The following is an 11,675-nucleotide window of genomic DNA, read 5'->3' as shown; positions in this document are numbered from 1 at the left end:
ACACACACACACACACACACACACACACACACACACACACACACACACACACACACACACACACACACACACACACACACACTCAGTTAACAACATACTGCCTATAAAAAATCTAAATGTGGAGTTTTTATATTTTTAACATATGTTAAGCAACCTCAATTATTTTTCCTGAACACCATCATGATTGAAAATGTGACATTGATTTCCTACAACAGTTCAATAGTTAAAACAGTTAAAATTAAGTCACTTACATTTTAGATGCAATATTGGCTGTTTTTGTTCTGTTTCAGCAGCGAAAATAGTTCCAAACAAAAATCACAGCAGAACCACGGGGCATCTCACAGGAACACTCAACCTGTTTTCATTACTGAATGATTCAGCATTTTGAACGAATCGATTGAGTCAAAGATTCAATGACCCATTCATAAACATCTGTCTCAATCTTGAATGAATCAGCCGTTTGAACAAATCGTTTGAATGAATCAATGACTCACTCATTAAGACGGTCGCCTGCCGCCACCTACTGGCGGTTTTGTGTTATGTTTAAAAGTAGATCATTCTTTCCAACGTTTCATATTTGTAAATTTAAATCAATTTCAAAACATTATTTTATGCAATTGTAATTTTTCAGTGTAAATGGTTAAATTTGATCAGCCCTATAGTGTCTTATTATTCGAAATAATTGAATTTATTGATCAAATTTAGGAATTTAAAATGAAAGATGAAGCATACATTTAATAATATTGGGGGAGGGGATGCCAATATTACAATATGCCGATTTAAATATCAAAGCTAATTGAACACTGATGAGAATATTGTTTCAGAATAAATTAACACACACACACACAAAAAAAATCCGGACGAGAAACTTTTTTACTCGGACAAGTGAATGACAGATTTACTTGTCCGAAGGACAAGCGTATGAAAAGGCTTAATGTGAGCCCTGCCTATAGCAATGTCATCAGGATACACATACACCGGTAGGCAGTGGCCCACCTTACCGGGTGACCACGTCGTGGTCCACCAGAATTTATAGTTTACCCAGCTCTTTTTTTACCACTACACCTCTGCTCAAGTCATTCCCTTTAGTAGATTGGTGTTTATTGTTAGTATACAACTGTTCATATCCTCGTGAGACCCAGCAATGGAGTTTTTTCCTCTGTAGAAGACATTATATTTTAACAAATTTCTTTGAGACCATTTATAAGCCACAGTTTTAGCACATCCAGGGCTTTTCAGTTTGGAGGTTACACCATGACAACTCACTCTCCTTGGTCTTTAAATATGACTGACATTGACTGAATGACTTAATTCAGCATTTATGGGAATATGATAATATTTTGCAATTATCATTTAGGCCTAAATCAGACTAATTTTCATATTGTTTGTCATAATTTAACATCTCAAGACAACTTTAGTGGGGTTTCAAATCAGAATATGACTTTCTGTTTTGAGGCATGCATCAGTTTCATGTCCAGGACTTACAGCATGCACCAGACATTTTAGGTGAATAATTGCATAGGGAAGAAATTACATATTAATATTTCTATGAAATATGAGATATTATGAAAATGTTGCCAAGTTATTACTGTATTTAGTATAGCTACTTCTCTTTTTTTTTTACATGTTGCCCAGAACACATTAATATGCAAATTAGAGACAACATATAATGGAAAACCATGTATATAATGGAAATAGCTGTTTTACAGAGGATAAGTTATAGAAAAAAATAGCCTAAATTGACTGGTATATTATAAAAAATGTATACATAAAAAAAAAACATTGTTTTGATTCTTGATTTAATTTCCTGAGTCCTAGAGTCCTCTATAGGAGATATAATATATATTTATATATATTGTTTGTCTACAAAAAAAAAAAAAGGTCTCATGAGGATATGGGATCCACTTGAAACAATATTTGTGTCATTTTAATTTCTGATGTTTTGATGATATAGTAGTAATATAACTGTATGCTATAGCCTACTGTGTCATTCATTTTAAACAGAAAAATTGGTTTGTTTAGTAATTTAAGAAAATATTTTTACAAAAGGGTATACCAAATTGAAAGTTATCAAGCTCTGGCACATACATTTTATTCATTATGACCTGATTATTTACACAATAGCACGTTTAGCAGGATGCAAATTAAGATATAAAGTTGAGAATTATATTGTGAGATCATGCACGTAACTCTGGGGTTGAAAAGCTCAAATAACAACTTCCCTAAAAAAGATAGGCTACTGTAAGCAAAATTAGGTGACCTGTTTTTTCCTTTCCCAAAGGAATGTGGTGGTGCTATACTTGCGGTGTGGGCATAAGATTTTGTCCTCCAACACTTTCTGTGTGATTGTAGGGTTCATATGCACTATGGCAAACTTTGCAACCTCTATTAAGTGATATCATTTCCATCTGAAGATTGTGAGTGAGTTTAATATTTTATACAATATGTAATGAAATACATCGCAGGAGTCCATACATTATGGACTTTTGTCAGAAAGTATGGGTTCCATGGTAATTTTGCAAAGGCATTATCTCGATGTAAAAGGATACCTAAATGAATAAAGGACGAAACAGATTGAGTGTTCTGACTCTCAAGAAGACTCTTCTTATGATACACATATCATCATCATTCTCAGTTAATTGCTAAATTTGTCATGCTGCTCACTCTGGTAAATGCCACAGTACATCTTTTGATGTTTTATCTAGCATTAAATTAAAAAATGATTTCAAAGTCAATGTGTCTGAAGAAACAAAAGGTCTAGTAAACGCACTAACACTCAAGTCTAGTGTGGCACATTAAAATTTAATTTCTGTCTCGTTTAATTTCAAACAGGAGGTGATCTTACCAACTTTAAAGTGGGCTAATGAAAAATACTGAAGATAAGAGCATATCAATTATAGACAGATATAATCTGTGGTTTATTTCCTATAAAATATCATTAGCCCAGAGTGACAGTATTGGACAGTTTCTGTATTGGCGGATCTTGCCCGTAAAATGGTATTGTTTTGCAGATTAAAGGCCAATAACTGAGACAAATTAAAACATATTATGTGAACATTTTAATTTGTTCCCCAGGGTTTCAGAATAAACATGTCCTATATTAGATTACACTACAGCCTATTAGTCATCATAATGAATATTTCAACCCATGCTGAGTGATGATAGTCTTCAGGACTATCATGCAGAGATACAAATTTAACTGGTTCAAGTCTACAATATATCAAAATTGCATGGATAAATCTTCATGGGGCCACTTAGTTTTTATTTTTATTCATATTAATTGGATTTAATGAAAGAGGTTATTTTTAGTCAGTTATTTTTACTACTACTAAAAAAAATTAAGTTGTAAATAAAACAAAGATTATTTGAGGACTTTCTTCAAGAAAATACTCTTGAAGTCTTTCTTCTTCAAAATTGCATGTTTAATTCAATGTGTTAATGATTCTTTGTAATTATTTGTGCAATTTATTAGCAATTAGCAAAATGAAAATTGTGGCTACATTGTTTCAGTATACTATTAAGATGATTTATTTATAAGTATAGTAATTGGACGATATTTGCCCATTTTGAGATGATCAGCCTCAGCCAACAACCAAGCATTTAAATATGTATTTATTATATTTTATTTTATTTAAAATTGCATTTTCTTAATTGCATACTTTAAAAATGCATTTTTGGTCAAATAAATAATAAATCATGTTCATTTCATTACATTTGTGAACATTTCTTTTTTGTTGCTATATTACAGTATAGTGTTTATTTAATTTATGTTTATTTATAATTACATTTATAAAGAATTTAATATCAATATTAAATATGTAGCCTACTCAAATATTAAAATAATATTAATCTCAACATAGTTTTAGGCATAATTTAGCATCTGTCTTTTCTATGCCTAGAGTTGTAGCCATTATAGCTGTGATTTTTGTAGTTTTTCACTCTATGAATGGATGAATTATGGTGCACTGCAGACATTGAATTCAAGATATAATAAAACATTGTGATGTGGAACAGAAAAGAAATCTCCATGGTAACTCTTGGTAACTCATGGTAACTCAGTTATTCCGATAAATGTGACAGATATCATCCATAGCCTTGATAACAGCAAAACAGCAGACTCACTTATAATCGTACAGCAGGATGAGGGGGCTGGTAATTCAGTATTCGCAAATTATACGGCTATAAAGGGCTCATTTAGCAGAGGGAGCACGAGAGAGAATGGAGAGGAGACAGTGTAATCTGCATTACAAAAGAGGTCGGGTTTAGCTAACCTGTAACTGAGCCATGCTAGATAGTGTCAGTGCTGTTCCACATCATTAATCTTACTTCTGTTTCAACTCCATTGTGGGGTGACTTTATCACTGCGTTTTCCACTATACGCCTCATAAAAGCAGAAGTTTGACGGATAGCTTCATTTATTCTGGACAGCTTCAGAAACAGGTTGAAGGTGCTCCATGGAAACCAAACGATGGGCGGGGGTGCAGCTTGCCGGGGAGGTGAGGGCATAAGATTTTGTCCGCCGGCACTTTCCGTGCAGTGCTTGATGGGTATCACTGACAGAAGATCATCCTTAAGGGACAAATAAATAATCCATCCATGCATTTGGTTGCTATAGTGAACTGACTCTTTGGGGAAAAGAGTTTGTCTGCCTTGCTTGCAGATCTCAAAAGCCTAGCAGGGTCATGTGAGTCATCAGCCAAAACAGAACAGATATAGGGGTCTTTCAAAAGCGCTGACTCTTTAGCAGTGCAGTCTTTCAATCTAAATCAAAGGGCACTGGGTGATGTATTTGATAGAGCATATTTCTATAAAAAGTGATTTTATACATCACAGGATGCTGAATTGTATCTTTTGCTCTGGAGAAAAAGAGATCTTTGTGACTAAAAATGTCGTTTATTGACTCGTTGCATCTAAAGCGTTAAAGAATGAATCAAGCTCAAAATGTGTTTTTGATCCCATTTACACCTCTATTTAGTGTCGTTCAGTTGTAATCCGATCGACCAATACGCATCTTAACACCAGGTGTAAACAGGGCCTGAGTGTATGTTAGAGGTAAAATGGTGTTTACGTTTCAGGGTTCCAGAAAACTAAACACACCAATAATGCAACATTTAGTTGCAGTGGTTGGGAAAATGTAAAATTATCTTTAGTGCAAGCCATTTTTTCCTGCATGCACACAACAACGAACGAACACAGTGTGTTTGATTTATGAACAAATGACTCTTAAGAACCGGTTATTTTCCATTCTGAGATACTTTAGAGGGATTATTTGTTGAATGATGTTTTTTAGTTTTTTTTTAAGTGTGACGTTATGGTGATTTTTGCATACTCAAAGTCTAGTGTGACCATGGCATTTGGAACGCATCAAAATTTGCATGAGCTTGTGTTTCCTGTCTCCCACATTCTAATATGTATGGAAGTGAATGGAAGTCAATGGAACAAAAAGTGTGGTGTGACCCCTTTTAGCAGTTCATAGTCCGAGAATCATCTAGAGCCAGTGGCAACATCCGAAAGCTGAAAAGCCTCCGTAGGCAGAATAAGGAGGTATGAAGGCAACAATGCATGATTAAATCCAATGTATCACAGCCTGTCTACTGAGATACCATCATCTGAAGGCTGCATAGATGTATCCTTTGCTGCCTTTGATATCCCACAATCCTGTGCGTTCCATTCCATGACAGTTGAGCTAAAACATAAAAATGCTGTCTGAAATTTGCGTTCGGTTGCCAGTTTGTTTGTAAATGTACATTTTGACCAACGTTTTTTTTTACTTTTTATGTTGTTTTTTTAGCAGGAAATGTGTATTGTGGTAATTAAATATTTGCTTTATCACCAAAACTCTCTCTATTTTGTTGTAGATCATTAAACCATTATGCTGCCTAGTGCCTAGTCTGTCGGAAATCAGTTTCAGGTACCTGTGTAAACGAAAAATTCGCTTGGATGCGCTGCGGCTCGACACTTCGAGACACCGGCAATAAACGATAATAAAAGATGACTCGTTCTATTTCTGACTTAGCTAGCCTAGTCCATGTGGTTGTGCTGTTCCGACAACAGGTCAAATGGATTTGGAAAGTCTGCGGAGTGAACAGTTACTGTGACTATACATTAGTTTCGAAGGACTTTCGAAGGATTTATTTTTGATGTGACAACGTGCAATTAAAGTCTCAACAGAGTATTTGAATTAATGAGTGGTAGCCTATATTTTAAGGGAAATATGTAAATAATTAGCAAAAATATTCATTTGAATTATTTCCCCATATTTTTACAAACTTAATTTTTTTTTTTTTTTAATTCTGAATATTGTTTTTATTGTATTAAGAAAACGATACTCGGTTACTAACGTAACCTCGGTTCTCTCTAGAGAGGGAACGAGTATTGCGTAAGTTTAGCTTACGCTACGGGAAAGATTCATCTTCTCGAGATATTGAAGCCAAAAAATTATCCTAATTTTGTATTCATTGTCAACGCAGTGCAGCAGCTAGCAGACCTAGAGCAGGCAGTCTAGCGTGCTCATTGGCTGCCCTGCAGGCAACTGCTGCAGCCTACCAGTGAGCCCGGCGTGACGTCACGCCCAATGAAGGGCGCTCGCGCCTTCATAGCGTCACAGCCCGCCAGAATGGGCGTGGCTTAGCGTATAAAAGAAGGGGCTCGTAGGCTGAATTCCCTGGTTTTTCGACAACTGAAGCGAAGTCGCTCGTGGCGCGAGCACGGCCGGTTACGCAATACTCGTTCCCTCTCTAGAGAGAACCGAGGTTACGTTAGTAACCGAGTATCGTTCTCTTACGAGAGGTTCTCTCGTATTGCGTAAGTTTAGCTTACGCTACGGGAACACTTTGTCAACGCCGTGCGCGCCAAGCATCCACCATGAGACCCCGAACTTCAGGGGAGCCCAATAAGTGGGAAAAATAAGGTGGCCAGCCATGCGGGCCATCACTTGTATATAAGCACACATAGGGAATACAGAGCAGCGCAGTGGTCTGTATAGGCACATGGCACATACCCTACTGGTGCAGCTCAACCAGGAGAGCTGAGTCACGTGAGAGTGATCTGAGCAGAATTTCTGGGCAGAATACACATCCCTTTCAAACTGACAAAAGTTTAGCCTGCAAGGCGGGAACCTCTAGGTTATAAAACCTGACAAAGGTAGACGGGGAGCTCCAGCCCGCCGCTACACATATGTCATGGATAGAGATCCCACTGGACCACGCCCACGACGAGGCAACGCCTCTCGTGGAATGAGCCCTGATACCCAAAGGGCATTGCAGACCTTTTGACGCGTAAGCGGCTGCTACAGCGTCCACTATCCATCTGGACAGGCTCTGTTTCGAGGAGGCGAGACCCTTGGTGCGCCCTCCAAACGAAACAAACAGCTGTTCCGAACGCCTGAAGGAGGCGGAGCGCGTAATGTAAAACCTCAGCGCCCTAACAGGGCAGAGGAGATTCACATCACTTTCGCTGTCAGATGCTGGCAGAGCTGACAGTGAAATGACTTGCGCTCTGAATGGAGTGCCCATCACTTTAGGGACATAGCCATGTCTAGGTCTGAGGATGACTTTAGAGTCATTCGGCCCGAACTCCAGACACGATGCGCTGACAGACAGCGCGTGCAGGTCCCCCACACGTTTTACTGACGACAGTGCAATCAGAAAAACGGTTTTTAGTGATAGATATTTCAACCCCACGGAGTCCAGTGGTTCAAATGGAAAAGCTTTCAGGGCCTCGAGGACCAATGAAAGATCCCACACAGGAACCGACGGGGGGCGCGGCGGGTTCATCCTTCTAGCTCCTCTAAGGAAGCGGATGACCAGCTCATGTCTTCCCAATGACTGGCCGTGCGTCGGCTCTGCGAACGCTGCCCCGGCCGCCACATACACTTTGAGCGTGGATGGGGACCTCCCCTTATCCAACATCTCTTGTAGGAAAGTGAGCAGATGCGCCACCCCGCATGTCCGCGGGTCCAGACCTCTGTCGGTGCACCATCTGGAGAACACCGACCACTTAGACGCGTAGAGCCTTCTCGTGGAAGGAGCTCTAGCCTGTGTGATTGTGTTCATCACTCCTTCTGGCAGGGTAACGAGTACCCGTTGATCAACCATGCGTGCAGAGACCAGCGCTCTGGATAGGGATGCCAGATCGTGCCGCGAGCCACGGAGCTGTGCGTGACAGCTGTGTCAGTTCCGGGAACCAAATCTGATTCTCCCATCGCGGGGCTATGAGGAGCACCGAGTGGCGTGCTTCACTGATTCTCTTGAACACTTGAGGTAACAGAGAGACCGGAGGGAAAGCATAAAGCGGGAGGCTGGGCCAAACCTGGGCCAGCGCGTCCTCGTCTTTCGTAAAGAATATCGGACATTGAGCGTTGTCTTTTGACGGAAATAGGTCGACCTCCGCTCTGCCGAATAGGCGCCACAGTTTCTGGACCGTTTGTGGGTGCAGGGACCATTCCCCTGGGGGAACATTGTCCCTGGACAGTTTGTCTGGGCCGTCGTTCAAATGGCCAGGCACGTGCGTCGCCCTCAGCGAACGCAGGTGCATCTGAGACCACATAAGGAGGCGTTCCGCCAGATTGCAGAGATTCCTGGATCTGACACCGCCCTGACGGTTGACATAGGATACCACAGACATGTTGTCCGAGCGGACAAGAACATGTTGGTCCTGTATGAACGGGAGGAAGCACTTCAGTGCGTTCTCGACCGCTAACATCTCCAGACAGTTTATGTGGAAACACTTCTCTTGATCTGACCACTGGCCGAAGGCCGGTCTGTGACTTTTCGGTAAGAGATGGTTCCCATCATCACTCCCTGCTGGTACAAGTCGGCTACTAACCAGGGCTGCAGAGCCGCTATGCAGGTCTGAGTCACTCTGATTTTCTGGCCGCCAGACACCCAAGCTCGGCAAGACGCGCGAGCATTCAACCAGCGCAGTAGGCCCAGCTGAAGGACCGCTGCAGCTGACGCCATACAGCCCAACATCCTTTGAAATGTTTTCAGAGGGAGAAAGCTGCCCTTCTGGAAAGATGCGGCTAGGTGTCGAACACGGCGCGCGCGCTGCGTCGATAAACATGCCGTCATAGTCACCGAGTCCAGTTCTATTCCTAAAAAGGAAATTGACTGGCTGGGCGTTAATGAGCTCTTGGTCCAGTTGACCGTGAGACCCAAGCTTTCCAGGTGACTGAGAAGCACTGTTCTGTGAGACATCAGTTCTGTCTCTGACTGTGCCAATATCAGCCAATCGTCCAGGTAGTTCATTATTCGCAGCCCCTGACTTCTCAGGGGGGCGAGCGCCGCGTCCATGCACTTCGTAAATGTACGGGGTGCTAGAGACAGGCCGAACGGCAGGACGGTGTATTGATATACCTGACCGTCGAAGGCGAATCTCAAAAATCGCCTGTGACGGGGTATTATCTGAATCTGAAAATAGGCATCCTTCAGATCTAGAGAAATAAACCAGTCCCTCGGGCGAACGTGCGCGAGGATTTTTCTGGTCGTAAGCATTTTGAACGGTCTTTTCGCAAGCACCTTGTTCAAATGTCTCAGATCGAGGATGGGCCTGAAGGCTCCGTCCTTCTTGGGTACGAGAAAATATCGGCTGTAAAAGCCTGACTCGCTCAGAGAAGGCGGTACCCTTTCTATTGCCCCTTTGCACAGCAGCTTTGCTATTTCTGCGTGAAGTAGGTGTGCTACTTCCGCATTCACTATCGTCGCGGTCCGGGCTCGGAAGCGCGGGGGACGGCGAATGAATTGAAGTGTATAGCCATGCTTTATTGTGCTCAGCACCCATTCTGAAACCCTTGGGATAGCTTCCCATGCAGCTACGTGAGCCGCTAGGGGGCGAATGGCCTCCAGGTTCAGATCGCCGCCATTCGCGGGCTTGTGAAAACTGAACCGGAGCCGAAAGCGTGGCGCGCGCGCTCTCGGTTCTGGGCAATGGCTGCTCGCTGAAAACCGAAACCGGCTGATTTATGTGGGATGTCCCAATCATAAGGGATGGGGAACATTCTCTTTCCACTTTTTGTCGCGCGAGCAGCGCTCTGGGCGGAGAAGCTTTCTGTAAGCGTGAACGCGTGTGCGCGGGCACGAGACTTACAAGTGTATTTGACGCCCCGATCGAATAGGATGGGGAGCGTCTTATTAACGCCCTGCGCCTTGTGATAACACTTAGACGCGCGGGCGGCGCCCGGGGAGAAGTGTGTGTTAGTAAGCGTGAACGCTCTCTGGCGGGCACGAGACTTACATTCATAACCTGCTTCATTGACCGTGTTACAGAGCGGGCAGACAGTGGGCACAAACCTGTGGACACATTTCTTACACTCAACACTCGAGCGGCTTTTCTGCGCTTTATGAGAGTGTGCTCTGTGAGTGACACGGAACGTGTTGTGCTTGTGTGTAGGGGTGAACACTGGGGCGTGGGCACTTTCACTACACTTAAGACACCAACGGCACTATACTCTTTTGAGATTTCTCTGGGTCGCCGTGAAGACGGCGTATGTGTGCAGGCGAGAGGGTAAATGAACCGGCTCGTTGGCTGCTAAATGGACCACTGCAGTAGCCTGTTTGAAGGGGACTGACAGGGAAATAAACTTTGACGGCGGTCCGGCCGCAGCGGGACACGCGCGTCTTTCTCTCTCATAGTTTGATATGAGTCTTTAGTGATAGAGCGGGCAGAAAAATAGGCATGGGCACGAACTCGTGGACACATATCCTACGTTCAACACTCGAGCGGTTTCCCGCTTTAAGGGAGTGGGCTCTGTTCTGTGAATAACACGGGAAGTGTTGTGCTTGTGTGTAGGGGTGAACACCGAGATGTGGGCACCTTTCTACACTAAAAAACACCATCGGCGTGAGCCGGATCCGAAAACGGCGGCTTGCTGAGGAGAGCCGCATAAATTTTATCTGCTGCGGGAGCCAGGATCGAACACGGGTCTCTGGCGCGAAAGCTTAAGGTTTAGCCACTGAGCCACATGGGGAAACAACGTAAGCTTTAGTTGGCGCGAGCAGATAAGAGAGAGAGCGTCATCACAGTTTTCGTGTGCGTGTCGGCATTGTCTGCAGGCGTGCGTGTTATAACAGGCTCTCTACTGCAGTATAGACATTACCAGCCGCTCGAACTAGGAGGAGCTGGAAAATGTTTGAGAAAAAGAGGGGGTTTGTCAAGCCTCGGCGGGACAAAAAAACACTCTTTCCTTCTTTCGCCGGTGACGCATGCGCTCGGGGCGCGCGCTCGCTTTCTGTACGTAAGAAAGCTGGTCGCGCGAGCTGCATAAATTTTATCTGCTGCGAGAGCCGGGATCGAACACGGGTCTCTGGCGCGAAAGCTTAGAGTTTAGCCACTGAGCCACGGGGGAAACAACGTAAGCTTTAGTTGGCGCGAGCAGATAAGAGAGAGAGCGTCATCACAGTTTTCGTGTGCGTGTCGCTCGGGGCGCGCGCTCGCTTTCTGTATGTAAGAAAGCTGGTCGCGAGCTCAGAGAGGAGAGCTGCATAAATTGTATCTGCTGCGAGAGCCGGGATCGAACACGGGTCTCTGGCGCGAAAGCTTAGAGTTTAGCCACTGAGCCACGGGGGAAACAACATAAGCTTAAGTAGCGCGAGCAGATAACAAAGAGCGCGCGCGGCAGCTTCCTTGTAAAGGAAGCTAGCCGCGGTTAGAACAGCAGTCCATTGTGGCGTGTCCCT

Source organism: Rhinichthys klamathensis, unplaced genomic scaffold (genome assembly GCF_029890125.1).
Source record: "Rhinichthys klamathensis goyatoka isolate OS25496 unplaced genomic scaffold, OSU_Roscu_1.1 h1tg000073l_1, whole genome shotgun sequence".
NCBI lineage: Eukaryota > Metazoa > Chordata > Actinopteri > Cypriniformes > Leuciscidae > Rhinichthys > Rhinichthys klamathensis.
The sequence above is the reverse complement of the archived record's forward strand: the minus strand, read 5'-3'. Positions refer to the sequence as shown.